Genomic DNA, 16,952 nt, shown 5'->3' with positions numbered 1-16,952 from the left:
ATTTATCACTTACTTAACAACTGAGCAAGCCCGGGAGCCCTCTGGCCACAAAGCAGAGTCCTTGATCTACTCTTGCTGTTATCACCCACGTGGTATTTTCCTGATTGTGACACATTTTCTTGGCCCTGCCTTTTCTTACTCTTCAGCATTGGCCGTGAACCCCCTTTTCCACAGAGAAACAAAATGTGTGGTCATAGGGCCCTAGCTGCCTGGCTTGTGACAAGGAAGACCAGAGAATAGCCACATCTGGGTGATGTGGGGCAGCTGGGCAGGGCAGGGAGTGCAGGGCAGGGCTCATCCTGATGAGTCACTGCCCTAGACCCCCACTCACACCCAGTCACAAAGGCCTGTCTCTTCTGGATACTTCCTAAAAGATGCTAAGCCTCCGGAGCTAGCCTGCTAAGCAGATTCAGACCTAAGCCAAGTGGATTTAACTTCTCTGACTTCACTTTCTCGTCTATAAAATGGGAGTAAGGGGGCGCCTGAGTGGCGCAGTTGGTTAAGCTGCCGACTCTTGATTTCAGCTTAGGTCGTGATCTCAGGGTCATGAGATCAAGCCCGGCATCCGGCTCCGCACTCAGCGCGGAGTCTGCTTGAGATTCTCCCTCTCCCTCTGCCCCACGCCGCTCTCCCTGCTTGCTCTCATTCTCTCTAAAATAAATTTAAAAAAATATTTAAAAAGGGGGTAGTAATAATATGAACTTCCTATCACTGATCTGAGAATAAAGTGAGTTCTATCGGTAAAATGGTTAGAACAGCGCAGGTAAACAGCAGGTGTTAAGTAAGTGTTTTAAATAAATAATAAATTGACAGATGAGGAAAGGAGGAAAAACAAAACAAAATGAAAGCAAAGATGCAATATAACAGTCCAGCAAAGAGGAAATGATGGAGAAAAGTGTGTGATATCATTTCGTGGAATATTCTGGGCCATTCACAATGAAACAATGTGATGGTTCACACCGTGGCATAATGCTGTAGCTAACAGGAGGAAGGGCATGCTGAAAGACTCTGTGCGTTCTGGAAGAGGGGTTGGCAAACTTTTTCTGGAAAGGATCGGGGAGTATTCCAGCCATATGGTGTCTGTCACAACTACTCAGATCTGCAGTTGTGGTGTGAACACAGGGGCGATGTATAATCCACGGGCATGGCTGTGATCCAGCAGCTTTGTTTATAAAAACAAGTGGCATTTGGCCAGGGGGCTGTAGTTTGCCAACTCCTGCTGGTAAATTATGCAAAAGCTGTGTCAAAAAAAAAAAAAGAAAGATTGAAAGGAATACATAAAAAAGACAAGGGTTTCTCTTACAGCAGTGGAATCACAGGTACATTGTTAAAATTTCGATTCCCTTAAGGTGGTAGTCACAGTTTAAAAAAAAAAATTAAAGGGCTTTAATGTAACACGCTCTAAGAACACATTAAGGATTTCGCGGTTCTGTTAGACTTTCAAAACAAGTTCAAATGAGTGTTAAGCCCAGCAATCACATTATGCTGCACAGAAAAGGTAGAGACTTTGAAGTATGGCCAGTCTGGGACTGAACCTGGCTGCTCCATCTGTCTGCTGTGTGACCTTGGGCAAGTTTATTAACCTCTCTGTTCCTCAGTGTTCCTCAGTTACAAAGTGAGGATAACAACAGCACCAACAAGCACACAAAAGCCCGGCACTGAGCTTGCGGCACAGTAGGGCTTGCCTCTCAGACCCACCAGGGCCCATGGGGACCCACGTAGGCCAGATCCCCCTGACCCTGCGCCTGTGTCATCACCAAGAACAAGGCAGGTTAGAAAGCCCGGCATTCTTTCCAGGTAAGAAAAATGCCCTCCCGTGGTTTTCAGGTTTGGTTTAGGAAACAGAATAACCTGAACATCACTTTTCAATTAAGAAAAGGCACTCCAGCTGTGGGATGAACAGCCCAAGGAAGGAAGTGCTCATTCCAGACGGGAGTTCTTGGAGGGAGGGAACCCTGGGGAGACCCTTGGCCCTGCAGAGCCAAAGCCATGCCTGGTTCCCAAGCCTCAGGCATCAGGGTGCTTCGACTCCTCCCCCAGAAGCCTGCCAGTCTTTTTAAGATTTTATTTATTTATTTTGAGAGAAAGTAAGAGAGAGCACGAGCAAGGGGGAAGGGCAGAGGGAGAGGGAGAAGCGGGCTAGCAGGCTCTCCAATGAGCGGGGAGCCTGATGGACGCGGGGCTAGATCCCAGGACCCGGGATCATGACTGAGCCTCCCAGGTGCCCCAGAAGCCTGCCTGTCTTGCAGGAGGCAGAGGGACCTGAGTCCTCCCTTCTCGGCGACGGAAGAGGGCATGTAAGGGCTCAGGGTCAGGGCCTTCCTGACTTTAACCCTTCAGTGCTCCATATCCCCTGAGAAAATCCTCAATCTTAACAGGACAGCTAAAGTCCTTCTCCATTTACCTCGGCAGCCTTACCTTCCACCACTTCCCGCTTCCTTCCCAGCAACAGGAGCTCCCTGGGGCTTCTCCCCTCTATGCTTTTCTTTCCCCGGCTCCATTTACCCATCACTGCCTCCAGGAAGCCCTCTGGGATTTTTCAATGGGTAGAGGGCTGGGAACTAACATTGCTAAATACCTACTATGTGTCAGGCACTGCGTTGGGTGTCTATACACATTCAGCTCATTGAGGTCTCCCACCTACTCTCAGACCCACGGCAGGAATGATTGGCTTTTTTATAAGGAAATCAAGATTCAGAGGGGTTACCTAACCTGCCCAAGGTCACACAGCAAGAAATCCTGCTGCCTTCTTCTCTCCTCTTAGCAGAGTCCAAGAGGTTTAAAACCATCCCCATTCTGCTGAAGCTGAAAGGAGATATCCACTGGACTATCCAGATGAGTCCACACCCTGTATTGTTAACCCCTGCCTTGTATTTGCAAGCCTCAGAGCACTCCAGAGTCATTCCCCCCAGGGAACCTTCACCTCTCTGGAGTCCAAGGTCAACTGTTCACAGGCTGTGCTGATTATAATTAGCTCATGCCTGTTCCTGCCAGGGCTTCAAGATGCCAGGTTTAGGATGTGTCTGTGCAAAGCCAAGGGCACCTGGCTTGTGGACTGACTTCTGTTCCTCGGTGCTCTGGTGTCTCAGCGTGAGGGTGTTACCCCCAGAGTGACATCCTCGTAGACTAAGAAGTGCCACCTGAATTGCCCGGACCTCAGCACCGGGTCGAAGCCATCCTCTGGGGCCCAGGGGAGCGGCGTGTTTCCCAGTCTTAGGGCGCTGTGGCCCTGCACCCCTCCTGGAGAGGCCCGTGTCTGGGCTTGAGCACCCCATCAGCCCCAGGGGACAGCACTCCCCTGTCAGGGGCAACCCATGGCAGCTGATGACGCTGCCACCTCCGTATCCCTCTTGGCCCTCTCACGGGCAGTCCCCTGCCTGGGGCTGGAGAGGGACCGATCCCTTTCCTCCTGGAAAAGCCTAGGTGCCTGGCTTCTTGCCACCAGTCCCTTTGGGAGCCCATGTCCCTTCTTGCTGTTGCCCTGGCAAGGTCACCCACCCAGCGGGGGGTGGGGGGAGAAGGGTGGCCAGCATGTGAGCTTGGTACTTGGTACTCCCACCCTGAGGAGAGGAGCAGACACACACTCAGCTCCCGCACAAGGCACAGGACACCATCTGACTTTCCCAAATGTGTTTTCTGCCCTGCCTCACACAATGCTGGCTTTTACAGATGTCCTTGAAGGGACTGAGGGCCCACATGCCACCAACCCTGAGTGGACAACACTGCACAGGAGGGCCACCACCACCCAGGGGAAGGTACCTTCTTTCTGCCTCCATGGGAAGGCGCCGCATGTGCTAGGCCTGAACCATCAGCCACCCCCTCCATTCCCAGCCTGTTGGCAATTGGCGGCGGCTCAGTGACTTCCCTTCCCTTCTTCTTTGCATTTCCTTCAGAGCATATGTGACCTTCTGATATGGTCTGCGCAGTCATTGCCTGCTTGTTGAATCTAGAGGATTCTAGATCTTTCTAGAATACACGTTTCATCAGAGCAGAGACTCTGCTAGTCATGTCCACTGCTCCCATCCCACTTCCTGGGACAGCTTCTGGCACACAGGAGGTCCTCAGCAAGGAATGCATGACTCTCTGCTCTATGTGTTCAGTGTCATTCATTCCTTCAAGAAACCTTTACGGGGCCTCCAGGTACCAAGTGCAGCAGAGGAAACACTACAGTGGGGACCATCCCTTGAGGAGCTCGCAGTGTATGGGGAGAAAGATGCAGAAACATAGAAGCCCAGTTGGGGGGTTAGTAAGATTCAGCTCAGAGGGACACAGTGGGGGTGGGAGACACTGCTTGTCGTGAGGGGCCAAGGGATGAGTCACAGAGGAGGTGGCCAAGGGATGGGCAACAGCATATGCAAGGTGGCAAAGCATGAACGAGCATCTGAGTCATTTGCCCCAGCGTGGTGGAGACCTTAACCCCCAGCCATTCACCCCACGGCATTTCCGAAACTCTCTGTGCTCTAGGACCCGGTCCTGCAGGGGTGGGGGGTGGGGGTGGGGCTGGTTTCTCCCGTTATGCACGCAGAGACCCAGGGGACAGCAGAGTTGGTGATTCCTCATGCACAGGGGCTCTGAGCAGACCCTGATGCTCAGGGGAGAGCTGACCCCTCCCACACCGCCCCGCCATGACCCAGAGACTGCCCGATGCCACAGTCAGGGTGGCATGACCCACTGACCAAGGGGGACCGATTGCTCCAGTTTGCTCCAGACTTTCCCTGTTTCTGCCCCGCAAGTCCTGTATCCCAAGAAACCCCTCCATCTAGGGCACACTGGGGACAGTTGGTCACACCTGTGTCCATCTTTCTTTCTCTCCCAAGATGCCTCCCCCCACTCCTGACACACCTGTCCCCACCCCAACCTCTCAGCCACTCACAGGTGGGGGCTGGGTTCCAGCAGCCTGGGTCCAGGCTGCTTGTCCTCAGGTAACCGAGCAGGAGATGCTCTACGTTACAGATGGGGCAGCTGACCAGCGAGTCCAATGTCCGGGTGTCCTGGCTTCTCTGATGAAGCCTTCAGACAAGAGCAAGGGGTGCAGGAAACCCAGTCCGGAGCCTAACTGCAGCTGGCCCAGATGCACTGATCCTGCCACAGTCTCCCTTGCCTGGGCTTCATCTCCAGAGGCCTCCATAATCCAAGGCCAGGCTTCCTCCCCAGCCTTCTTCTGTGCATTCAGAGCAAGGCCCACTGCAGGCGCCCGACAGACACGTGTTCAGGCAACAGGCCACTAATGACATTTCTGTCTCCATTTTACAGAAGGGAAAATACCAAGGCCTAACACCAGTTAGGAACTCACAGCCAGTATGTTTCCTAAGACTGCGATGATTCCATTCTTCAAATGCAGCTACCCTGAGTCCAGTCTTCTAGAACCTTCTAGAGCCTTCCCCACTAACCCTGCAGAGACTCAGACACCACAGATGTTCTCGCCCAAGAGGGTCCGATAAACTTAAAGACTTCCCCAGATGCCTGTTTCCAGGCTGGGACTTCTACACTAGAGCTCCCTGCAGAATGACAAAGTTGCCCCCCTAAGATATTTACAGAAAACCCTCAGCCTGGAGCTGCTAACCCCACAAGCTGCTGTAAGTCCGTGAGGTCCCCCAAATGATGCTTGTCCCCCAAAGAACTTCAGGCACAGCACAGAGGAGTTACAAGAGCCTGACTGTAAAAGGAAAGATGCTGATTACATTAACCTCTCAGCAAGTACATAGCTGAATTAGATTTAACCCCCCTCTGGTCCCCTGCAAGGACATTGCATGGAAAGAGCTAGGTCCTTCGAGTTACACAGTCTTCTAGATCTACTATTTATTATCAGCTGTGACCTTGGACAAGCTCTGTAACTTCTCTGGGCCTCCTTCTCTATGAAGTGTCAAGTAAGATCTACTGTGCAGTGCTGCTGGCTGAAGGAAAAAAGTACTCCCATCCACCCGTGCTCCTGAACTCATTGCAGAGGGGAGAGGACATAGCTGACCTTCCTGCAGAGTTGTGCCATGTGCCCGGTATGTGTTAAGCCTTGCATTGATCATTCCATTGACGTGGTAGGTCCCACTATTCTTGCCTCCCCAGATGGAAGAAGCGAGGCTCAGAGAGGCTGAGCCACCTGCCCAAGGTTGCACAGCCAGCACAGGTCAAGTTTTCTCCCTCCAGGTTCCTCTCCTCCTCGCCACTAGACTTAAGGTTTGGCTGAATGCGGGAACTAAGTCACAGACCCACGGTTCTATTTTAAACAGCAGGCTTAAAAGATTGAGACCTATTTCAGAACTAGTTTTCAGAACTGAAATGATTAGAACCACTTGCTCCAATCTGCAAGACCCACCCTCCCCTGCAGTGGGGGCTTCTAGAACAGAGGCCTGCAAACCATGACCCATTGCGGGTTCCAGTACACAGCTTTCCAGTACACAGAATGATGATTCTGTTTTTAAATGGTTGGGAAGGGGCGCCTCAGTGGCTCAGTCAGTTAAGCATCAGCCTTTGGCTCAGGTCATGATCTTGGGGTCCTGGGATCGAGCCCTGCATGGGGCTCCTTGCTCAGCAGGGTGTCTGCTTCTCCCTCTGCCTGCCCCTCCCCCCTGCTCATGCTCTCTCTCTCTAAGTAAATAAAATCTTTAAAAATAAAAAAATAAATGGTTGGGAAAAAACTGCAAGAGTAATACTTTATGATAGGTAAAGATGACGGGAAACTCTAATTCCAGCATCCATTAAGCATCCGTAAGCAAAACTGTACTGGCCTGTAGCCACGGCAGCGAAGATACAACAGAACTGAATAAATTACAACAGTCTGTGCGGCCCATAAGGCAAAGATAGTTACTATCTGTCCCGTCACAGAAAAGGTTTGCCGATGCTATTTATCAGCTCAAGAGAAATACCTCACCCCACCCCCACAGATCAGCACAGCATTCCTGAGAGGTCTGGAAATCTAGAAGACTCCATACTATTCCTTTCGGCAAGAAGTCTGCAATCCCTGATACCCAGAGTAGGCTGACCAGTTAAAAGACAACAGGAACCTCACACAATCAGGAAAGGAAGGCACAGGGGCCAGCTCGCCCATGGCAAAAGGTGGCTCCCCCCAGACACAAGCAGGAGAAGCAGGCTGGGGCCAAGCAGGGTCTGTTCACCTGAAGTTCGGTTTCTATGTCCCTTTGGGATAGTGTAAACATTGGGGGCGGGGGTGAGGACCCTCCTCCATCTGAGAAGTCAAGGCCTGGGGCCAGCACTACTAGCCCCCCATGACCTGATTCCTCCATGTGCCAGGGCGGGTGCCTGAGTCCTATGGAGTCAGATCCTGGTAACTTTGCATTCCACTGGGTTTATGTAGCAATGTCTCCGGTGGGCGGGGCGGGGGGGGGGAGTTGGGGGGGGAAGCCCCGAGTGCTGCCCAGAAGGCTTCCCGAGCTGCCACTATGATCCAGGAGAGGTGGAGACCCACTGCAACAGAGAGAACCAGCTGGCCTGTTTGGGGTGGGGGGGTCACTGAGTAAAGCAAGAGGGGGACACCTCATGTACCACTGCCCCCGAATCTGCTAACCCTGTTTCCTCTGGATCCAGGCAGCTGGTGTGAACAGTCTGGGCTAACTGTCCGTTTTGTTAGGCTGTCCATGGTGAGCGCCTCTCGGGTCCATCAGGACGTGGGGCCTGGGGGGGGGGGTGCTTTGAGGTCACCTAGTTACAGTTTTTACACACTTTGGACATCTGGGCATCATATCTGTGATTTTGGCCACATCTAGGGATGCCTGGTTTTATTATTTTTTCTCATTAGTGCTTTTTTTTAATTCTCCCCATTTACACTTAAATCTCTTTTTAAAAAGGAGAATTTTTATCTTTACCTCAAATAGAAAACCAGAGCGATGATCGATTACTGTGTGTAGAACATCATAAGGGATAAACACTGTGCATATAAACCATGAGAACCCAGTGGTTCTCAACCAGCCCCGTGCAGCAGCAACACCCAGGGAGCTTTTAAAAAAACACAGACAAGCAGCCTGAGGCCCAGAGATTCCTACATTGGCCTAAAGTGAAGCCCAGGTGATTAGGAAAACATTGCATAACCGGAAGGATAAAGGGGAAAAGTCAAAGGGAAGTTAGAGAGGAAGATGGAGAAAGGAATGACTGTCACCCCCTGCTCTGAGCACGTGCCACCACACTCACCCTGTCTGTGACCAGTAGCCCCCAGTCCAAACTCAGACCTCAGACCTTGTTTATACCCTCACGCTGTACTGAGGATCCCGGGCTGGGATAAGACCCGAGGGCCCAGTGGGGTGACACTGACTTTTTCCCATAGGCCATTCTCTAAAAGTAAAAAAGTCACTCTGGCCATTAGGGATGGCCGGGACCCGGGGAGGGAAATGAGTGATCAAGATACACAGTCTGCACCCTATACACCCCAATCAGAGTCTTCCCAAGGAGGGGCAGGCTCTGCCCATCACGCCCCTGGGACCGGCCGGTGCACGGGCCCCAGCCGAGAACACCTGAGCCAAGGGCTAGCTCACCGGCAGCTGTGTGGATCCAACCACTGGGAGTGCCAGGGCGGAGGCAGGCGGAAGTGGCCAGCTCCCTTGCACATGGGCCACGCTGCCACCGGAGTCACTTCCCCAGCTAGGCGGCAACCCGGGGAAAAGAGGGAGTGCTCAGAGCAGCTGAGACCAAGCGCTCACCTGCAGCTGGGACTCCCTCATCCGCCCGTGATCCTATGGCAGGGAAGGTGTGACCAGCCCCGGGAGCAGGCGAACTGGCCTGGCCCACGCAGGTGATGTGACTTGCTAACAAGATTGCACTCACCCACCAGGCTCGTTCGAACCACGGGGCACAGACGTGCCTCTGGAGTCTTCCTCCCCTGTCCAGCTCAGGGGGCGTCAGCATGCTGAAGGAAGGCGGTTGCCCGAGGCACATGGCTTCCAGAGCCCAAGGGCTACATCCCAGTCCCAAACGCGTACCTCTCTGGCTCCCCAGCAAAGCGGCTCCACTGAGGGGCCCGCATGACAAACCCCGCTACCTAGAGGGGACAAGTGTGGGGACTTACGGGGCCACCCCCTCGCCTCGCCAAAGGAGCACACAAACAAGCAAAGACCGCCAAAGGAGCACACAAACAAGCAAAGACCGCTGGGAGCATCCACCCTCCCGCCCCCCACCCACCCAGGCATTCAGGTGGTTTTACCTAGAAGGCACTGGGGACAAGAGATACTACAGATGGAATTTTTTACAAATCCATTTTCTATAAGTATTTCTGAGCCAAGCTGAATGTGAAATCAGCAAACAGATAAACAGGCAAATTACATAAGCCAGGCTCCAAACTGCTGCCCAGTCCCGAATAAAGGAATTTAACCTGACAACCCCAGCTGGCTCACATCCAGCCAGGCGTGTGGCCACCCACTTCTCAACAGCGAGTGAGCAAGCCGCAGGCGGAGCTCCGGGGCCCGCGGGAGGGAAGGGTGTGGTCGGGGTGGTCAGGGTGGGGCGCCCCAGGGTGGGCCCGGGCTCTGCAAAACCTGTGGCATTCCTGGACCCATGTGACACTGGCCCCGCAGAAAGGATTTCCTCTGAGGAATGGCCTGTCAGTGTGACAGAGACTGGGGGTTTCAGGGAAAGAACTCGATGCTTAGGGAGGAGGCCTGAGTTCTGGGTGTGACTCACCGCATCCTGCCCAGCGCACTCCCAGCATGGAACCGCGAAAAGGCCAGTGAAGGCGGACGGTTCCCGGCACAAGCTGTGGGGTCAGATAGTCGGAGCTAAATTCTAACTCTGCTGCAAAGTGGCCGAGGGCAGGTTGCTGAACGTCTCCGTAAAGTGGGACCCTCAGAGCCTGCCTCCGGAGCTGTTGGGAGGATAGAGAGGGAAAAACCCAGGGAGCATTCAGAGTAGCAAGGGCACTCCTAAGTGCTGAGCAGACGCTAGCCATCATGATCAAGTGTGCCAGACCCCTGGGGGGAGGGGGCACTCAGCGCTCCTGGTCAGTTTCTACTGCCATTCATCCCATAAATAGGGGCTGAGCACCTACCACCATGGCGAGGCTCTGGGGACAGAAAAAAAAATCTTTGCCCTCATGGAGTTGACGTGCTAGCAGGGGAGATGGATGATAAGCTCAAGAGCAAATACTTAGGGTGATTTCAGGTAGTGATAAGTGCAAGAGAGACTCAGAGAGGGAATGAGCATCAGACGTGAGCTCCGGGGGGGGGGCAAGAGATGTCAGATTCCAGACAGGCTCCAGGTCCAGCGCCGGCCCCGGAGAGCCCAGGAAAACGGACAGCTCTCCAAGAGGACAGTCTCCAAAGAGAGCCACAGAGGGAGGTGACCAGCGTCCCTTCTCTCCCCAGCCTTGGGTCACGACTCTGGAGCCCAGCTTTCTCCTCGGTGTCCTGGGAATCACTAGGATCTACCCCGTCCACTTCAGCTGGGGGTGCTCATTAGGGTGGCATCAGCACCCCTATATTTGTAAGATCTGATTTTAAAGTGTAGAGCCTTTTAATTAGATAACAACAAGAAGGGAATGAAAAACCCTGTATCTCTGCCCTCAGGGAGGTCACAATCCTGGGGTGGGGGGGAATCAAACACAAAAGCTGAAATTTAAACACCAAAAGGAAAGTACACTGGGAAAGGAAAACAAACCCCCAACCCCCCAGGGTGGCCTGAGGAAGGCTTCTAGGAGGAAGAGCCACCTAGCAGGTGTTGGCGGGGAGGAGCTGGGTGAGGGGCACAGTGAGGCAGAAGTCACAATGGGAGGGCAGGTCTGGAGGTGGTGAAGTCCAGGATGGGTTTGTGGCCTTAGGGGACCAGGAGGTAGCCCAGGTGGTAGAAAGCACAAAAGGCCAGCCGGGCAGCCTGGGGGCCTGGGTCTTGGTCCTCAGAGCAAGGGGGAGCCCTGGAGGGGATAGTCAGGGACTCACCCGCTTCAGTGAGCTGGCCTCTCCTAGGGTGGGCAGATTGCAACGGGAGACTTAGAATCTCCAGACACCTCCTTCGAGGCCCCTTCGAGCTCTCCTAATTTCAGCCTCCCATTTTGAAGGGCAGGAAGCCGAGACTGGCCCAGGTAAAGGTCAGTGTGCCTGGTGACCTGCCAGTACCTCCCATCATCACAGAAGGGCCAGCTCTTTGAAACAACAAGGAAAGAGGCTCCCCCAGTGAGTCAGCCTGCTGTATTATTTCAGCAAATGTCACTTGGGAGGGGCTCAGCCCTTTCCAGGCCTCAAATAAGTCTTGGCTTAATGAGAGTTCAACAAGTGACTCCAGGGGCCCACCTCTTCTATGCAGGCCTTGGTGATGAGGCCCGAAGACAAGTCTGTCTACACCACACGCCCAGCCCGCCTGGTGCTATGGCACGAATGCAGACAAAACAGACTTTTAGGGAAGGTGGCTTCGAGGGAAGAGTACTGGCCAGGGACCAGAAGACACCATCTCAGATCCCAGATTGGCCTCGAGGCACCAGAGAGACCTGGGCCAGGCACTTGCGCTCGCTGAGACTCGGTTTCCCCATGGGTCAAATTAGAGGCTCAGAGGAGATGAAGTCAAGGCTGGCTCCTGTTCTCCCCTGCAGCTGTCACTTCCAAACCCTTCGCGAACACTGCACACACAGTGTCCGCGGGCACATACAGGGAGGGCTTGTTTCCCAGTTTCTGAAAGCTGCCTGGCTTGTGCATTAGCCCTGCCCCAGGGGGAGGCACCACCAGCCCCATCAGGCACATGACAAATGGGGTCACGGTGTCACAACTGACCCCAGGACCCAGGGCAGGGGGGCTGGGCCCCGGGCTCCACTGCGCAGGTGGGCGCATGGGCTGGGCACAACAGCTGCCTCCGCACATCAGGAGAACCACCACTGAACACATCCCCTGGCACCTCGAGCCCCACTGGCCTCTGCAGAGGGAAGGCCCGAAGAACACCTGTGATTTGGGCAGAAGAAGGTGGCCCAGAATTGAAGTGGGCGTTCAGAGCACCAGGGCCAAAAATGGGATGGATTCCCCAAATCTCAGCACCCCGCTGCCCTGCTCGGTCATAAGGAGGAAGACGTGGCAGTGAGAGCCGTCAGGTTCCAGAACCTTCTGCGATCTGACAGGTGGGCAGACACCACCCAACTATGCTTGATCAGGGCATGTCCCCATGACCCACCAGCTGGGCTGGGCCACTGGGGATTGCAGCTTCTGGGGAGGGAAGGATGCGTTCACAACACAGCACACACAAAAAGTTTCCTGTCTTTTCAGTTCTTCCTCGGGGTGGGACTTCTGCTCTAGCACTTACCTGCCCCAGGATTTGGAGCAAGGCATTCAACCTCTCTGAATCTGTTTCCCCAACTGAAAAATGGAGGTAATCATACCCAGAGCAGTAAGTTGTTTTGATAACTTATAAGTAGATCAAGTGTGCCCCACAAAGACCGGGAGGAATATGAGGGGCTGTCCCAGGAGGGTTCTGTAGCAAAGGGGAGTGTGGACACGGCTTATGTATGGCCTTTGATGATGTTTGTGTTCGTGTAAGTTCTGGAAGTGTGTGCTCATGGCACACTGTAGCTTTTTTCTGACTTTTTAAAAAGATTAAAATGATCGCGTTAGTTTAGCCTCAAATATGGAGGTGTGGCAGGTGGTGTCCCAGTGACAGTCACACAGGTGTGGCAGCCCAGAGTGAGCTGTCTGCCCTGCCCATGTGCCTAATGCTGACCTTGGCCGGGGCACTTCTATTAGCCATAAAACCAGCAGGTTGGTCCAGGTGACCCGAGGTTCCTCCCAGCTCAAACATTTCAGGATTTTCTGATTCGTGAGCATAAATCATAAATCATAAAGCATAAATCATTACCCGAGACTTTAAAAACTCCCGTTGATAACCTGAGATCGCCGTGTTCACACCATCTTCTTGTTGTTAGGACTTCAGAAGAGGGAGATGATTTCTCCAGAAGAAGCCATGTGTCTGTCACACACTAGGATTTGTGTTTGTTTTATTTCTTAAATCCAGCCAAATTAACATCTGAATCCATGGGGAAGAGTCTGATTTCCTAAGAGGGTTTTGTGAAATGTTTCACATTTCATATTACCTTTTTATTTGCATGTAAGATTTGATATGTACAATGGAATATATGCGTGTCTGTGTGTATGGAAACAGATACAGGTTTGTAAATGATGAAGCATAAAAATATTTTAAAATAGCACCCATGAGCTAGAAGAAACAGAACATAATGGATGCCACTGGAGGTGGAGGTGGCTCCTCCCTGACCCTGTACCCTCTTCCCCACCGAAGATAACCACCCCGATTTGGGGTTGCCATTCCCTTGCCTTTTATAAAACCTGCTTAAATCTATGAACAGGAGCTACGTAGAGAGGCGCACAGGAGACATACATATCCTTACAAATATTACAGGGTGAATTCCTTTGTCGCAGACCCTGTGACCCTCCCAATCCCCTCTTACCCCCCATGCACCCCCCCAGTGGTCATCTCTGACTCATTAAAGGTGCTCACTTCTCCCATTTTGCCATTGCTTTTTACTTCCCGTGTATGCATCGCTTAACAACTCCTGGTTAGTGTTTGCGTTTTGAGCTTCATAATTAGCAGCTCTCTGCCCAGCCTTTCAAAGCCATTTCGGAGATGCTGGGATTCCCTGCCCAAAGTCTGCAGCCTAGAAATCCAGGCAAGAGGAGCACGGCCGCAGCACATTGTTACAGTTACATTAGGAGGATTAGTAATAATAAAACCATCGTAACTCCTCCTATGATGTGTCCCCAGCCTGCAGGGCATTCTGCTGAGCCTTGTCCCCCATTGTCTCATTTATCCCCCACAGCAACCCCACAGGGAGGTGTGGGGGCCTCTTATCTCTATTTTAGAGATGACCAAACTTAGGCTTTGGCTGCTGGGACGGTCTCCCCGCTACTTCCTAGCTGCTAGGCCCCGTTCCCAAATCCTGAGGCAAATATCCATCCCTTGAGGCGGGTGGAGAGGGTCAGCAGACAATTCTGGAACTTCCATCTCCTTCTCCCAGTTTCCTCTCTTGGCCCTGTTGAGCTATGTTTCGATGTTACAGGGAGAAGAAGTCCAGAATTCATTCTTTTCCAGGAAATACCAATGTCTTAGATAACCAGGATCCTGCCTCGTCAATACTGTTCTCCTGAAGATCAGCAGATAACATGGTGCTTCTATCCTCTGAGACACGCAGCCGGGCATAATGAAGAGCATCAAGTCAAAAGCCCAGAGGTCAAATCCTGACTCTGTGGCTCCTGGCCTCTGCATCCGTCTCCTCATCTGTAAATGGGCCGGCAGTGGCAGCATTGGCTGCCGTCAGGGCCGTAGGAGAGACAGGAAATGCTTCCTAAGGGCCCACAGACACATGGGGTCCCCTGGCAGACCCCTCTCAAATCTCTCTGCCTGGGTCGAAGACCATCTTTCAGGGGTGCAAAGGCTCCAGGGCCACCCGCCACTGGACAGACACGGGCATTCAAGGCAGAGAGGAAAGGGCGGAGCTGCGCTGGGCAGGGGGCACTCAGGTGTCCCCCACCTCCCCCCTCCGGAGCCCCATCACCAAAAACTATGATAGCTGCTTGCACGTGCTGTGTCTGGCCCCGTATAAATCACTCTTCATGGAGCATCTCATTTAATGCTCACAGCACCCAAGATGGGGGCACTACGATTACCCCCCCCTCTCGTGCGGAAGAAGATCCAAGCTCTGAAAGCTGAAGTGACTGTTTCACCGCCAAGGCTGGCCCTGGACCCAGGTGGTCTAACATGGCCACCCCCATTCTTAACAGCTGGGCAACACGGGAGGCCCCACCGCCCTCTTGGCTCTCAGGGGCTCCAGGATATTTAGGGGGGGTTGTGCTGGACTTGTCCAGTCTTACTTCCCCAGAGCGGAGGTCACCCTGCAGCCAAGCCAAGGTCCCCCAACTGTCCCAGCCCCAGGTTTTGGCATCACGAGGCCCAGCGGCCCCCCAGGCAAGGACAGGTCTGCAGCGGTTACAGATCATGTAAAGCAGCTGGGAGAGAGGATTGGTTGTTCCCATGGAGACCGAAGGAGTTCAAACTCACCCTGAAGGGGGGTGCCTGCAGGGGGCCAGTCTGCACCCTGAGGCAGAAACCAAAGCCTGGATTCTCAATCCTCCCCGCAGGGCCACCAGCAAATCCTCAGGCCTCCTCAGGACCCCCAGCAAGACAGGAGTTCCAGAAATAAAGCCTTCCCAGCCCACTCCCCCACTCCAGCTGCCCTCAGAGAGGCCTCCCTCGCTGAAAACCGCCCCGGGGCCAGCAGGCTTGGCACAGCTGTGACTGTCGGCAGCCCAGTGCGGTCCTGCTTGAGGAATGTGCAGACCCACACGTGTCAGAGAGCCTCGCTGGGGCACGGTTACAGGAAACAGAGCAAAACAACCCATTGGCACAGGCTTGTCCCTCCCGCCTCCCAGCTCCTGACCCCTGGGGGCTGTTGGCTGTGCAGGAGGCAGGGCCTGACCCTTTGAGAGAGCCAGCTTCTGTTCTTGGTTGCGCAGCTCTGGGCAAATCACTCCCCATCTCGGGGCCTGCTTTCTCTCTTCTTGGTGGATGAAGGAGGCTGTCCCGCCAAGCTCAGAAGGGCAGTGATTTTGTGACATGCTCCCCTTTCTGGGGGGACCGTCTCTTTTCCCCACTGTCTCCTCCTGCGCTCTCTCACCTGGGATGGGGCATGCTTCCTGGGCATGTCAGGCTCCTCCACTGGTGCCAGGAGGAAGTTAACCCTTCAGAAGTGAAAGAGACCAGGAACCTGGGACAGGGTCCCAGGGCAGCCCTGGGCCAGAGCTCTTGGGCCAAAGTGAAAAAATAACATTGATTATCACCCCCACTGCAGCGGTATAGTTTTGAAGCAGAGGTCGCTGCGCAGGGTGGGGCACTCACGGGCTCCTAGGTTGACCATTGGGTTACCTCCACCAGGTCCTCTGTCTAGAGTCAAGATCTCAAGACCCTAAGGGGAGTCAGCATCCATCTGGGGCTGGCTCAGACCCTGCAAGAGATCTTTGGCCTCGCTACGCCCTCCTTGAGAGTTGCGGAATGAGGCTCAGAGAGGCTGAGGGACTTGCCCAGAGCTGCACAGCCAGGAGGCGTCTGAACGAAACCGAGGCCGCCTGGGACGACCTCCCCCCGCCCCCCCCCCCCCCCCCCGCCTCCTAGCTCGCGGGCTCTGGGCTGTCGCGGGCACTCCGAGGCGAGCGCGTGGTCGCCAGGATGGGGTATTCCCGCCCGCGTTTACTGCCCAGGCCCGGGACACTCGGCGGCGCGGGCCCGCGGTGACAGGTCCTCTGGCCCCAAGCGGAGGCTGAGCAAAGATTGGAGGCGGCGCCCGGCCAGCCGGGGACGCGCTGCCCAGGGCTTAGGGGCTTTTTCTTGGGGGCCGCGCCTCCAAGCTTGGGGAGCAGAAAGGCTCCGGGACTTCGCAGGCGGCGGGGAACGGTTGGGTTTAAACTAAAAATACCCGCCCGCCCGCAGCTGTCACGCCAGGGCCCCCGCCCCCGCGCCAGGCGCGCCTCCCCGGGTCCCCTCGACTTTCGGCGACCCATACCCCTGGGGGACGCGTCGGGGCTGAGCGGGGGGCTGCAGCCCCGACCCTCACGGCCCCAGCTCGGCCTCCCGGTCCCGCGCCACTTACCCGGCCCCGAGCTTGCAGGAGCGCGGCGCCGCGGGCTGCTCCGGCCCAGCCGCCCTCCTCCCTGCGTCCCGGGCGGCTACGGAGGGGGGCGGGGCCGGGGCGGGGCCGGACACTCGCCCCCCCCCAGCCCCGCCCAGTCCGCTCGGGGACCTGCCGCGGGAGCCGCCGCCCGAGCCCTGCCACCGGGCAGGGCTGGACAAGGACGCGCCCGGCTCCGCGCGCTCCGCGGAGGCCCCCGGTGCACCGCCTCAAGCCCCCGGCGCCCAATCGCAGACCCCTCCGAGGGAGGGAGCGCTGCCGTGGGGTCTCCCCATCCTCACCCCCGGCCCCGCGCCCAGGGCTGCACACTCCGGCCCGGGAGCCGCCGGGATCCCCGGACCCCTGCCTG

General features: G+C 54.9%; 1 protein-coding gene across 4 annotated transcripts in view; it reads right to left on the bottom strand.

Moving 5' to 3' along the window:
• SYNE3 (spectrin repeat containing nuclear envelope family member 3) overlaps positions 1–16,635 on the bottom strand; it is a 104,703-nt gene extending 88,068 nt beyond the window's left edge. For all 4 annotated transcript variants that reach the window (XM_088024463.1, XM_088024465.1, XM_088024464.1 and 1 more), the window contains exon 1: positions 16,565–16,635. The gene's annotated coding sequence lies outside the window, so the exon portion shown is untranslated. The remainder of the gene's footprint in view (positions 1–16,564) is intronic.
• Between the last annotated feature and the right edge of the window lie 317 nt (positions 16,636–16,952).

This window comes from Eumetopias jubatus, unplaced genomic scaffold (genome assembly GCF_037043125.1).
Source record: "Eumetopias jubatus isolate StellerSeaLion01/CBP00866 unplaced genomic scaffold, mEumJub1_p1.0 scaffold_7, whole genome shotgun sequence".
NCBI classification, from domain to species: Eukaryota; Metazoa; Chordata; class Mammalia; order Carnivora; family Otariidae; genus Eumetopias; species Eumetopias jubatus.
Note: the sequence above shows the minus strand (reverse complement) of the source record. Positions and strands in the feature narration are given on the sequence as shown.